This window comes from Microcaecilia unicolor, chromosome 4, assembly GCF_901765095.1.
Source record: "Microcaecilia unicolor chromosome 4, aMicUni1.1, whole genome shotgun sequence".
NCBI lineage: Eukaryota > Metazoa > Chordata > Amphibia > Gymnophiona > Siphonopidae > Microcaecilia > Microcaecilia unicolor.
The window spans coordinates 202,554,415-202,569,008 of record NC_044034.1 but is presented as its reverse complement, the minus strand read 5'-3'; the positions used below and the strand labels follow the sequence as shown (position 1 = coordinate 202,569,008).

Sequence of the window (14,594 nt, the reverse complement as noted above, 5' to 3'; positions counted from 1 at the left end):
ACTGGGTGAGGCAGTTAGAAATGGAAGCCTGGGTGAGACCTGTGTTCACAGATAGGACAGACTGGAAACTCCCAGTGGCCAGAAAAGATAGAGAAGCAGTGATCTTTAGGTGCACAGGGATGGGGTTGTTCCTATGGGTCCTGAGCTGCCGGAGGAGTTTGAGCTGGTCACAAAGGTGCTGAATGGCAGCCCTATCACAGCGATACCTAGTGAGACACTGCAGATCAGTGAGGTCTAGGAAACTGCTAAGGGGCCTGAAAACTCTGGGGCGTGAGTACCTCCTGCGGTGCCTCCCCTCTTCCTCCAACATATAAGCCACTGTGCATTTAGTGCCTCAATTTCCCCACACTACAGGTACAATGCAGTGCCACCAGTGCTCACCTCTCCCTACCAACTCGGTGAAACACAGCAGCAACAAACAGAAGCTGTCACTCACTCTACCACCACCGACAAATAATGCGGTCACACACTGCAAGCACTCTCTGACCCAGTACAAACTCTCCTGCCACACCTTCTAACCACTCACTCTCCAAGCAGCAAACCACAGTCTTCACATACAGGCTGCAGCAGTACACAGGATAAAGAGACAAACAGAGACTACAAACAGGTAAGGGAATGAAATATGAACTTGGGGACAGTAAATGGAGAGGGATAGGGAGAGGGGATGGGGAGATAGAGGAAGGAGTAGTGGTGTCTGGGTTTGGGGGCTAGAAGGGGTAGAGAAAGCTGAAAAGGTAAAACACAAATGAGGCAGGTGAGAGTGAAAATGTTCTGACTACGGCACACAGACAAAGGTAACAGGTACTCAACAAACTCTCAGCTTTCTCGCTCAACAACGTTCTCGCCACTCTCCAACTGCACAAAATCGCTAATGGGTCTAAAGATGACTTCCCCCTTAGCCTGGTCGCTTTTATTTCAGGTCTAACTAAGGACGCCCATGTTCCGACCCATGCGAAACCATTTCGCAAGCCGTTATACGCTGGGGACGCCCATCTCGTAATGTCGCCCATAAGACGCCCCCTGTGGGGACGACTATAGATGGGCGTCCTCTTACGGCCCGGTTTTGATTATTGGATTTGGGCAACCTTCTTTCACGGGGATGCCCATTTGCCTTTTGTGTCGCTTTTTTGGATGCCCTTTTCTTTCAAAAATGCCCCTGATTGTTATAAGTTTATTAAAACTTGATATACTGCTGTTGCAACAGCGTTGGTCACAACACTTTGCGTGTACTAAAATAACATACAAACATAACAGAAAGGAATGCAATAATTTGATAGGACAGGGTCATACATACCAAATGGCCATTTTTAAAAGAATGGGAGTTGCTTTCTTCAACAATTACAATCACAATCCAAAACAAAAATGTTACCAATACACACTGAAACTAACATTTAAAAAAGAAAGTGATATGCAGAATAGTGCACCAGAATAGTTGAAGGAAGAATCCTTTCTAAGGATCTCCTGCCGGTAGCTCCAGACTTCTTTGTATAGAACCTTAAAGCACCTAAACCCTGGTGGTGTCTGTTAGAGAAGTCACGTTATACCCATAATCTAGAGAAGCCTGAGCTAAGGTGCTAGCAATAGATGGAGAGGGTTGTTTACAACCAAGAGTTCTCTAAGGCAGGTTTTCCTGAATTCTATACTGAAAAATGGTCTACATGATGGGAGGCGGGGATAGTGCTGGGCAGACTTATAAGATCTGTGCCAGAGCCGGTGGTGGAAGGCGGGGATAGTACTGGGCAGACTTATATGGTCTGTGCCCTGAAAAAGACAGGTACAAATCAAGGTAAGGTATACACAAAAAATGGCACATGTGAGTTTATCTTGTTGGGCAGACTGGATGGACCGTGCAGGTCGTTTTCTGCCGTCATCTACTATGTTACTATTTTACATGTTAGAAAAATTATGGGAAAATGTGCAAGACAAGTTAGTCAGGCATGCAATTTCTATGTACAAAATGATTCCAACAAGGTCATTATCGTGCATTTCAATTAAAGGCCCAGTATGGAAGATGCTGAGGAGCCCAGGCACAGTGAAGATCCTTAACTTCCTGGGTGATGCTAATGGTATGTAATTATTTCTTTACTATTTGAACCCCCTTCCTACACAATACTTTTAAAAAAATTTAAACCAACAGGCTACATGTGGAAGTGGCAGACACCCTATGAATAAACAGATGGCTCACTTTCCACTTCTGTTAAAACTGGCAGCTGTCAGAAGTTTTAAATTCTCTAGAAAAAAATTATTTTAAAATGTATTGAAATAGAACAAGAGTCCTGCAGGTTCATATACAATTCATTTGCTTTTCTCAGCTTTACATTTTGTCCCTGAGGAACAAGCATATCTATCAAGATCTGCTTTCACCATTACAAAGGTCTTAATCATTCTTGCTGTGACAGGAATAAAACTCAAATGTTGCAGAGAGTCCTTTAGAAAACTAGCCATCTAAATGTTTGTTTCATCCATCTTCCTGTTCATTTTAGGGTCGCACCAGCAATGCGATCTCTTTCTTGCAGGGCTGTGAAATCATATTTGAGTTTTGAAGCTACAACAAGTAAAATAAAATCAGCTAACAAATAAAGAAAAATAAATAAATAGGAATACAGGTATGTCATTGAACCAAGCCATTGTGTCTTTAAGGCAGTGTTTTTCTGGAGCATAGGAGAGAGGAGATCTTATTATTTCTATATATTATATAAATGAACTGAATCAGCACATTGGGAGATGCAGTATCGATTTGCCCTCAGACTACACATTCCCCCACGGCGAGCGTTTCACATGGGAGCCTCCCCAGACGGAGAATGCCCCAAGTGTGGGAAGGAGGGAGCGACTTTGGGGCATATGTTCTGGCTCTGTGTACAGGTGGAGGAATTTTGGAAGATCATTCTGAGACAAGTCTCTAAATTGTGGGCTATAGATTGGCGATATTCCCCGTTGCTGCTATTTGGTAATCCTGAGGTGAATGCCCCGGTCCCAGGAGGCTGCATTGCATTCATAAACCGGGCCATAGTCATAGTGAAGGCAACAATTCTTGTAGATTGGCTTTCCCCAGATGGTCCCTCAGCACAGGTGTGGAGAATGAAAATGGTGGCATTAATGCGTTTGGAAAGACAGATGTGTCAAGGCAGGCCAGAATCAGACTTGCAGCAATTCCTAAAGAAATGGAACCCATTTATACAGACATTACCACATGCTTCAAAGAGTTACCTGTTGAACTTTTAGTGACAACAGCTTGTATTCAGACTGTCAGAAAGTATCCTAGATTTTGAAGGGAAGGGAGGGCAGGGAGGGAGGGTTTGATAACTGGGAAAGGTAGGAGAAAGGGGTTAATTACGGATCAAAGAGTTACACTATGATTCATTGTGGAATGTGAAGCGAAACTTGATAACTCCATGATATAAGATTGTTTATTATTATACGCTCTGAAATAGTATGTGTGGTCTCTGTCAATATCAACTGCAATGGTTAAATATAAACAGATTTAAGGCAGAGGGATAAGAAACGGGGTTGGGGTGTCTGGGGATAAAAAGAAATTTCATTGACTGTGAAATGCTGACTGATGTTCTTGTATAAGATTTGTGTACAAGTTGATGTTTCCTGTTCATATGTATTGACCTTTCAGTCAATAAAAAGATTTAAATATATAAATGAACTGAGGCTGACAGATCATCTACATGGTGCAAGTTACACATGCTATCACAATCAGTCTTAAATTCTACAAAGCACTGTATCACTTGTGAGTAAATATTTGAATACAGGAAGGAAAACGACTCAGAATATTTACAAAGTACCTGTAACTGGGATGACCATAGCAGTTAAGGGTGCTTTGTATATTCTGAGAATTTTTCTTCCTGTACTTCAAATATTTACTCACAAGTGAAATAGTACTTTGCAGAGTTCAGATTGATTGTGACAGATTGTTGAGACATAAGTACTCTATATCCTCCTTTATTTGTTGTTTGACTGCAAAGTTACACATCACATCTTTACTCATGTGCCTCCTCTTTACTTTGTATTTAGGCTAACCTGGAAGGAGGATTTATTGACTGCAGGGCCTGATATTCAAAGCCATTTACCTAGATAACAGCTGCCATTATCTGGATAAATGACTTTAATTGGGCCTATCCGGATGGTGCCGCTGAATATCATTAAAGACTAGGAAACACTATTCAGGTGGAGCTAGGTTGATATGGGGGTGAAGTGAAAGTGGAGCCAGAAGTTATCCAGTTAGCAGGGACATCTTTTAGACAGGCCTCAGTGGTGAATAAATGAATGAATTTCCTGTTAAAAACAGAGGATAGGTCAGTTTTTGAAATCTAATGAATTTCAGGATATGAGGTAGAAGGTTTTACCAGAAGTAGGTCTCAAATAAATCTGCTGCTACCGATAAGTATTATCTCCTCGGTCCCCCCTTTCTGCCATCATGTCCGGCGAGGCCCATAATGTTGGCCCCACAAGGCCCATCTAGTCGGCTCCCCCCTCCACCCCCTCAAGGTCCACTAAATCGTCTCCCTCCTCTAGTCCCCCTCCGCCCCCTCAAGGTCCACTGAGTCATCTCCCTCCTCCAGTCCCCCTCCAACCCCCACCCCCCCATGTCCTTCAGAGTCTGACACCCTCCTCCTCCCTCCCGAGGTCCTTCAGTCGGCCCTCCTCTCCCCAAGGTCCTGATAGCCATGCATGTAGGACACAGTATTGGGAGGGGGGGAAGGTAGATTGTACCTCTCTTCCCACCTGTCCTCCCCTGACTGTGTGCTGCCTGCCTGATCTGTCATTCACAGATGACACATGCAGGCAGGCAGCACATAGTCAGAGGAAGGGGGGGAGGGAGGAAAGAGAGGTGCAGTGACTGCATGTCTTTCCTCCTGTCCTCCCCCACCTCCCCAGACTGTGTGCTGCCTGTATTTATTACAATATTGTTTGAAGTACTCCCTGCTTCCTTTTTGTTTAATTGCGCTATTAATCATGCTTAAACCTTTTAATCAAAATGCAATGTCCTGAGTTATAGCGAAGCTCACCTCAACCACCTTCTACGTGTTGTTGCTGCTGAATATCATTACAGACTATGAGACATTATTCAGGTGGAGCTAGGGTGATATGGGGGTGAAGCGAAAGTGGAGCCAGAAGTTATCCAGTTAGCAGCGATATACAGTCCACTAAAAGGGTATCTCTCTATAGATAACCTAAAGTTAGGTGCTGGGATGATGAGTGTTAAGTGTGAATTTTGAATGGATTGAAGGGGAGAGAAATGGTTTAGTGGGAAACCTGTGAGAAGCAAGTTGCAGTATTCTAAGCGTGAGGTGATGAGCAGTGCATTTTTACTAGCAAAAAAGATGCTGGTACTCAAATGCTAGGCCGGCCACCCTTCAGGGGTGAAGTGATCACTGAGGGATCCACCCCAAAATAACCAGGCCACCTGCAACCAGTCACAGAATCTATGACAAGGTAGAATTGGTGTGTAGAGCCTGAGCTCTTCCATTAAAACTTGAGGTCCATGGGTCAATTTTAGCAGACAATGGAAACAGTGCCAGTACTCAGTACCCCCTCAAAAAAAGCCCTGGTGATGAAAGTGTGTATAAGGGTTCAGGTAGTGTGCTCAGAAAGAAAGGGACTGAGGTGTCTACATTCCTTTATAGAATGGTACAACTGGGTATCTACATGCTCAATAGCTGGTGTAAAAGTGGGCATCTAAGTGACACAGGAATACACATAACTGTTAAGCACATACGTGGAAGCCTCGCCTATGTCCCGCTATGCTCCACCCCTATGTACACCCCTCCCCTTTTGCAAATACATGCGCACGTCAGTTAACGTGGATATTCTATTTGCAGAATAACTTTGGCACCATGCTAGCATTTACATGCTTAGGTGCACATACATGTCTACATGCTCTGTTATAAATACATTATCAGTCAATTGGTGGAACTGATTCACTGTAGCTCTGGCTTTGGACTAAGTTGGCTGTGAGTACTTCAAGCTGGAATTTTCTATAGTTCCTGGACTAACACGGCTACCACACCTCTCAACTATAGCTTCTGACATTGAAAAGTGTATTGTGCAAATATCCTTGGAAATGAAAGTATTGCCTTTGTGTTTAAATCTGCAGTTTGCAAGCCAGGATGTCATTCTTATGATAGCATGCTAAATAAAGTCAAGCTTGAATTCTACAAGATTTTCTTTGATGTTTTTAGTCATAACTTTTGTTTGAACTAACATAGTGTATGCTTTGCCTCCTGTCTGCTTCCTCCTTCCAGACCCTGACATCTGACTTTCTGGAAATACTAAAAAACTAAGGGCCCAAGATTTAGTGGCTGGTTCCTAGATATGTACTGCTCACTGATGCCATATACAGATTATTCAGATAATGCCACCAAAAACCTTTTCTAACTGCCCTGGTGGAGCCAGAAGTGATCTGGGTTCTCTCAATATTCAGTACCTGAACCTGGAAAATGATCCAACTAAGTAAGAAGTGTAAAATAGTTGTCTGACCAATAGCGCACCAAGGGTGGGGTGGTGGTCCACCTTGGGTGCAGGTAGAAAGGGGGTGCGCAGAACAAGCGCATGGCTGTTGGCTCTGCCGGTCCCCTGCCCCCTCTGGAATTGCTTCCTGTTCTGTGGCAGGGGACCGGCAGAGCCGACAGTCACTTGCCTGCTCCACACATCCCTTTGCTAGGAGGAAAGGTGGTGGGGTGATGCGCTTTGGGGATGGCATGCCTTGGGGGTTAACAAGGTAGAGGGGCAAAGCGGAGACCCGCCATGGGTGGCAAACAAGTTAGGTACACCACTTTGTCCGACTATCAATGCTGAACATTGGCAGGAGCCGAATAACTTTCTGCTGGTCAAGCTATACCTGGATATCAACCCCCAAATTCTATATAGGTCACCCAAAGTTGGGCGAGCAATTTTCAGCGCAGATCACAGATACTTGTGAAAAATAATTAGCTAAATTGGTGATAACAATCAATAATTGATCCTAACAAGCACTAATTACTGATTACGCATGTATCTGTTCTGTCCACCTAATTCATCTCACACGCAACTCCAAAGGGGGTGTGGCCAAGGGAGGGGCATGGGCATTCCCAGGATTTAGGCGCAGAGTTACAGAATACTTCCATTTTTGCACCTGACAGTAGTTAGGCTTGAGCATTTATACTGGTCTTTGGAAGGCGTAAATGCTTGCATCTAAAATTAGGCATGAAAATGACTTAAGCTACTATTCTATAAAGACGGTTCCATGCTTAGTGCTTTCTGCAGCTTGGCAAAAGGACCTCTTACAGTTTATTTCATCAAGGGGGTAATTCTATAAAGAAGACACTAACATTTATGCAGTAAATCTACTATATAATTTGTACCTCAACATTCTATGGCTGGCTGGCTGGCTGGGTTTGTAACATCCTGACATCAGCAAGCCTCCAGCGTTCCCTTCCCTCTCACTGTCCCGCCCTCGCGTAAAGACGAAATGAAGTCAGAGGAGGGCGGAACAGTGAGAGGGAAGGGAACGCTGGAGGTGAGCTGACGTCAGGATGTTACAAACGCAAGCAAGTGAAGGTAGATGAAAGGCAATGGAACACTGGAGGGGAGGGGACGCGAGCCCAACCTGCCTGCAGGGAACGCTGGATGGGAGGGCAAGGCAGAGGAGAATCACTGGGGAGGACAGAATCGCGGGACACGGATGGGAGGGCATGGCACAGGACAATCGCAGGACATGGAGGGGAGGACAGAATTGCGGGACATCACGGTGAGGGGAGGACAGGGCAGAGGAGAATCAATGGACATGGATGGGATAGGAGGAGAGGAGAGAATCATGGGACACGGATGGGAGGGCAGGGCAGGGCAGAGGAGAATCACTGGACATGGAGGGGAGGGCAGAATCACTGGACACAGAGGGGAGGGCAGGGCAGAGGAGAAACGCTGGACATGGAGGGGAGGCCAGAATCGCGGGACACCGAGGGGAGGACAGGGCAGAGGAGAAACGCTGGACATGGAGGGGAGGCCAGAATTGCGGGACACGGAGGGGATGGCAGGGCAGAGGAGAATCGCTGCACATGGAGGGGAGGTCAGAATCGTGGGGCACCGAGGGAAGAATCGCTGGACATAGAGGGGATGGCAGGGGAGAGAGAAGAAATTGCTTCGACGAGAGCCTTGAAAACATACTCGCCATTACAAGATAGCCTTGCTAGCGCACATTTCATTTTTTTGAGAAACGGGCCTTTTTTACTAGTATATGCATAAATGACTAGAGTAGAGGCACAGTGTACGCACAAAATGCCAAAAATTTGACTATGCACTAGCATGTAAATATGGTCACCACTAGGGGTCACCCTAGGGTGTGGGTCCTAGTCTTGATGACTGGTTAATCAGAATGAGTGATCCCTGAAGGAGTCTCACTCAGGTAAGGCTGGTACTGAAAGGTAGATGCAGCCTTCCTGCTAATTCTACTTCTCGCCAGCCCAGCCTAACCATATGGGGGCCTTTTCCTATAATAACCTCAGTTCCCAGCATTTCCCAGAATGCCAATTTTTTACTGTGGTTATAACAAACAGAAAATACAAGCCTTTATTCCTGGTATCTCCTCATAGGACTTCCATAATACTCAAAAGGCACAAATAACAAAATAATACTTCCCCTTTGTTTACAGACAATAGCACTGGGCACCAATTTTTTTCGGCACCCATATTTGGCTGCCATTTACTGAATCTAGCCAATACGGTAAAAAAGCTATGCTGCTTCCTCAGATTTTTGCACTTAAATACCTGACCCTACTATATTTTATTTAAATGTTAGCTGCCAAACTCTAGGCCATTCCTCAAGCTTCACTAGATCCTTCCTCGTATTTTCCATGTCTTTCACCACAACATATACTACTACTACTACTTAACATTTCTAGAGCGCTACTAGGGTTACGCAGCGCTGTACAGTTTAACAAAAAGGACAGTCCCTGCTCAAAGAGCTTACAATCTAATGGGCGAAATGTCAAGTGTCAAGTGGGGGCAGTCTAGATTTCCTGAATAGAGGTATGGGCTTTGAGCAAGGCTTTGAAGATGGGCAGGGAGGCATATGAGTATGGCTTCTGAGCTGAGATGGTCATAATTAGACTGCATTAAAAAACTATGCAGAGCCTGGCTATTTAAATTCCAAGTATTTTGCTCTCTTAGTAACATAGTGAATGATGGCAGATAAAAACCTGAACAGTCCATCCAGACTGCCCAACAGTCACACTCATTATCGAGTCATGATTAAACCAACAATGAATGTGATATAAAATACTTGATCATTGTCTTTCTTTGGCATTTCTGGAACATAGACCGTTGAGCTACGCCTGACCTTGTCCTTAGTTTCTAACTATTGAAGTTGCTGTCGAAGCCCACTCCAGCCTATCCAAATCAACAAGTATATAAGTAATGCCACACTGGGAAAAGACCAAGGGTCCATCGACAGCAGCCAATCCAGGCCAAGGGCACCTGGCAAGCTTCCCAAACGTACAAACATTCTATACATGTTATTCCTGGAATTGTGGATTTTTCCCAAGTCCATTTAGTAGTGGTTTATGGACTTGTCCTTTAGAAACTGTCTAACCCCTTTTAAAACTCTGCCAAGCTAACCGCCTTCACCATGTTCTCCGGCAACGAATTCCAGAGTTTAATTATGCGTTGGGTGAAGAAAGATTTTCTCTGATTTGTTTTAAATTTACTACACTGTAGTTTCATCGCATGCCCCCTAGTCCTAGTATTTTTGGAAAGCGTGAACAGACGCTTCACATCCTCCTGTTTCACTCCACTCATTATTTTATATACCTCTATCATGTCTCCCCTCAGCCATCTCTTCTCCAAACTGAAAAGCCCTAGCCTCCTTAGTCTTTCTTCATAAAGAAGTCGTCCCATCCCTGCTATCATTTTAGTCGCCCTTCACTGCACCTTTTCCAATTCTACTATATCTTTCTTGAGATGCGGCGACCAGAATTGAACACAATACTCAAGGTGCGGTTGCACCATGGAGCGATAGAACGGCATTATAACATCCTCACACCTGTTTTCCTTACCTTTCCTAATAATACCCAACATTCTATTCGCTTTCCTAGCTGCAGCAGCACACTGAGCAGAAGGTTTCAGTGTATTATTGACAACGACACCCAGGTCCCTTTCTTGGTAGAACCTTGCATGACGTAGCTATAATTTGGGTTATTTTTTCCCACATGCATCACCTTGCACTTGCTCACATTAAACGTCATCTGCCATCCAGCCGCCCATTCTCCCAGTCTCGCAAGGTCCTTCTGTAATTCTTCACAATCCTGTCACGAGTTAATGACTTTGAATAACTTTCTGTCATCAGCAAATTAAATTACCTCACTAGTTACTCCCATCTCTAAATCATTTATAAATATATTAAAAAGCAGCGGTCCCAGCACAGACCCCTGAGGAACCCCACTAACCACCCTTCTCCATTGTGAATACTGCCCATTTAACCCCACTCTCTGTTTCCTATCCTTCAACCAGTTTTTAATCCACAATAGGACATTTCCTCCTATCCCATGATCCTCCAATTTCCTCTGTAGCCTTTCATGAGGTACCTTGTCAAATGCCTTTTGAAAATCCAGATACACAATATCAACTGGCTCCCCTTTGTCCACATGTTTGTTTACTCCTTCAAAGAATTGAAGTAAATTGGTCAGGCAAGATTTCCCCACACAAAAGCCGTGCTGACTTGGTATCTGTAATCCATGTCCTTGGATGTGCTCTGTAATTTTGTTTTTGATAATAGCTTCTACCATTTTCACCGGTACAGACGTCAGACTCACCGGTCTATAATTTCCCGGATCTCCCCTGGAACCTTTTTTAAAAATTGGCGTTATATTGGCCACCCTCCAATCTTCCAGTACCACGCTCAATTTTAAGGATAAATTGCATATCACTAACAGTAGCTCCACAAGCTCATTTTTCAGTTCTATCATTACTCTAGGATGAATACCATCCGGTCCAGGAGATTTGCTACTCTTCAGTTTGCTGAACTGCCCCATTACGTCCTACAGGTTTACCGTGAAGTCAGTAAGTTTCTCCGACTCGTCCGCTTGAAATACCATTTCTGACACCGGTATCCCACCCAAATCTTCCTCGGTGAAGACTGTCGCAAATAATTCATTCAATCTCTCCGCTACGTCTTTATCTTCCTTGATCGCCCCTTTTACCCTCGGTCATCCAGCGGCCCAACCGATTCTTTTGCCGGCTTCCTGCTTTTAATATACCGAAAAAAGTTTTTGCTATGTTTTTTTGCCTCTAATGCTATCTTTTTTTCGTAATCCCTCATGGCCTTCTTTATCTGCACCTTGCATTTGCTTTGACACTCCTTATGCTGCTTCTTGTTATTTTCAGACGGTTCCTTCTTCCATTTTCTGAAGGCGTTTCTTTTAGCCCTAATAGCTTCCTTCACCTCACTTTTCAACCACGCCGGCTGTCTTTTGGACTTCCGTCTTTCTTTTCTAATTCGCGGAATATGTTTGGTCTGGGCCTCCAGGATGGTATTTTTGAACAGCGTCCATGCCTGTTGTACAGTTTTTGCCCTCTGAGTTGTCCCCTAAGTTTTTTTTAATCGTTCTTCTCATTTTATCATAGTCTCCTTTTTTAAAGTTAAACGCTAACGTATTTGACTTCCTGTGTATAGTTACTTCAAGGTTGATATCAAAACTGATCATATTATGATCACTGTTATCAAGCGGCCCCAGTATCATAACGTCCCTCACCAGATCATGCGCTCCACTAAGGACCAAGTCTAGAATCTTTCCTTCTCTCGTCGGCTCCTGCACCAGCTGCTCCATAAAGCTGTCCTTGATTTCATCAAGGAATTGTACCTCTCTAGCATGTCCCGATGTTACATTTACCCAGTCTATATTTGGATAATTGAAGTCACCCATTATTATCACATTGCCCATTTTGTTTGCGTCTCTGATTTCTTTTATCATTTCTGCGTCTACCTGCTCATCCTGGCGAGGTGGACGGTAGTACACTCCTATCATCATCCTTTTTCCTTTTATACATGGAATTTCAAACCACAATGATTCAAAGGTGTGATTTGTGTCCTGCTGAATTTGTAATCTATCTGAGTCAAGGCTCTCGTTAATATACAATGCTACCCCTCCACCAGTCTGGTCCACCCTATCACTACGATATACTTTGTACCCCAGTATGACAGTGTCCCACTGGTTATCCTCCTTCCACCAGGTCTCAGTAATGCCTATTATATCCAATTTTTCATTAACTGCAATATATTCCAACTCTCCCATCTTATTTCTTAGACTCCTAGCATTTGCATATAGACATTTCAGAGTATGTTTGTTGTTCCTATTTGCATGATGCTTAGTACTTAACACTATTGATTTGCCATCTTTTGTCTGATCTTTAGTTGTATTTAAGGGCACCTGGCCTACCACGGTCTGTTGTGCAACCTTACTATCCAGAAACCCTATGTTCCCTGTTTGTGAGGTATCCTTGCAAGATACCTTATCCCGAACCATGCGCTTTTGAGCGACTGTCGGCCTTCCCTCCATTTCTAGTTTAAAAGCTGCTCTATCTCCTTTTTAATTGCGGGACACAGACCATAAATCTGCCTGGCACTGTCCTTACATTCCAAATTATTGAAGTTTGTCGAAGCCCTTTCCAGCCCATCCTAAACTGAATTGCCATGTACAGGGCTCAGACCGTACAAGTCTGCCCAGCCCTAGCCTTAGTTCATCACAGCTAGAGTCGCCAACTTAAGTGCTACTCGACATGCAAATACACATGAAACCATTTATGTTTTTTTTTTTACAAATACTATCCATTTTCTAATTAGAGATCCTGTTTATTCGATGCCTTTTTGAATTTTGTCACCATTTTTTCTCCACCACCTCCCTCAGGAGGGTATTCCTGATATCAACCACCCAGCCTCTCCATGAAAAGGAATTTCTTGACATTACTCCTAAATCTACCACCCTGTAACCTCAATTCATGTCCTCTAGTTTTACTGTTTTCCCTTCTCTGGAAAATATTTGTTTCTATATTAATACCTCTTAGGAGAAGGGGATTTCACAACTGCAGAAGAGCTACTGCAATTTCTTGATAAGCAGGGGAAAAAAAGCAGACATTTCTTTGGTGTGTGCTAGTACCAGCTTCCCTTAGGACAGAGAGCTGCGTAGGTGTACAGACATTGTACATTACTATATCACTACCAATTACACTCAGTCTTCTAATCCAATAGTTGCTGGCTCAGGAATTTTTGTCCGTTTTTCTCCTGTCAGCATTTCTCACACAGAATCCTCAGTTTCCCACTAATTACAACAAATGCAGCAGGCTGTGAATTTCAGATTTCGAGTATTGGAGTGTTATAAATCAGAGGCTTTCTCAATGAAAGCAGGTTAAGATATGCCAATTTATTAACATAAAACGAAAGCTGTTATAAACAAAGAGCAAGTGCACTTACTGAGATGGGCTGTGATTACTCTTTCTAGAATTCATTTAACATCCCAAAAGAATAATTTTTACTGCTGTGGAGAGCAGATTATACTCAGCAGTAATTGGAGAGTTCAATGGAAAGAAGAAATTTAGAATGAGATTTGCTGGAACACTTATTAAGAACAAAACGGATTACTAACTCTTACAAACTATTTTCAGGGAGAATTAATGTTTTGTTTGAACTAATAGATTTGTCTTTTCTTCAGTGCAGTTGTGAACTTGCCTCTTTTTGTTGAAAACAGTTATGGAGCTAGAGCAATAAGTGCCAGTTCTGTTCGGAGATGGCAGAGTTATATAGTCAAGGGCATCCATTTCTGGTTGTAATGAATGAAAATGAAGCAGAAAACAAGCCAGGAATCTTTCATCAGCTATACAACAATCTGGTCCTTCATTTGAGATCAGCAGAACATCTGGTATTTCTAGCCGGATGTATTTCATTTCCAAATCAAAATACGGCATGCGCCTTTTATAGAATTGCGCTTGGTGCTAATCTTTTCCAGCTCTCATTTTTGAGCGTTTAAAGAACCTGGCTCCTGGAGGTTTACTTCTATAAAGGGATTCCTAGATGTAGGTGCCTAGAGGATGCGTAATTGGAACCTATTTTCCTTTATTGACTACTAGCATGTTTGGGTGCTGTTTGGCATGAGCACTTACACCAGCCATAGAACTGGTGTAAATGTACGCACCTAGATGCCAGTATTCTATATGTTACTCACATAGGTGTAAGTCCCACCCATACTCTGTCCAGACCCTGCCTATGTGTATGCTGACCTGCAAAAGATGCCTTATGGAGTTCTTTTACTATGCTGCGATAAGCACTAGCACTCACAATGGCTTAAAAGACTTTACCATGGGGCACGGTAAAATCCCAATGGGCGCATGCAACCCATGCACAAAAAAGTCCTAAATATACAGAGTATGGTACAATGTATCACAGAGATAACATAGCTATATAGAGTGGGACAATAGTAAAAGATGTGAGGAAAGAATTGGAGTGTGGGTAGTACTGGTGTGTGGTCTAGGTTTGAGGATTAAGTCGTGTCGTTTGGGTAGGCTTGTTTGAAGAGGTAAGTCTTCAGCAGCTTTTGGAAGGGTAGGTGTTCATTGGTTTTTCGG

At 43.5% G+C, this 14,594-nt stretch overlaps 1 protein-coding gene and 1 long non-coding RNA gene across 2 annotated transcripts in view; one reads left to right on the top strand and one right to left on the bottom strand.

The window, feature by feature from the left end:
• The window catches only part of SYT12 (synaptotagmin 12), a 421,655-nt gene that overhangs the window by 174,981 nt on the left and 232,080 nt on the right, over window positions 1–14,594 (bottom strand). The gene's annotated exons all lie outside the window — the stretch shown is intronic.
• LOC115468948 overlaps window positions 565–14,594 on the top strand; it is a 61,562-nt gene continuing 47,532 nt past the window's right edge. The window contains exons 1-2 of the long non-coding RNA XR_003941939.1: window positions 565–607; window positions 1,998–2,066. This is a non-coding gene — a long non-coding RNA (uncharacterized LOC115468948). The remainder of the gene's footprint in view (window positions 608–1,997; window positions 2,067–14,594) is intronic.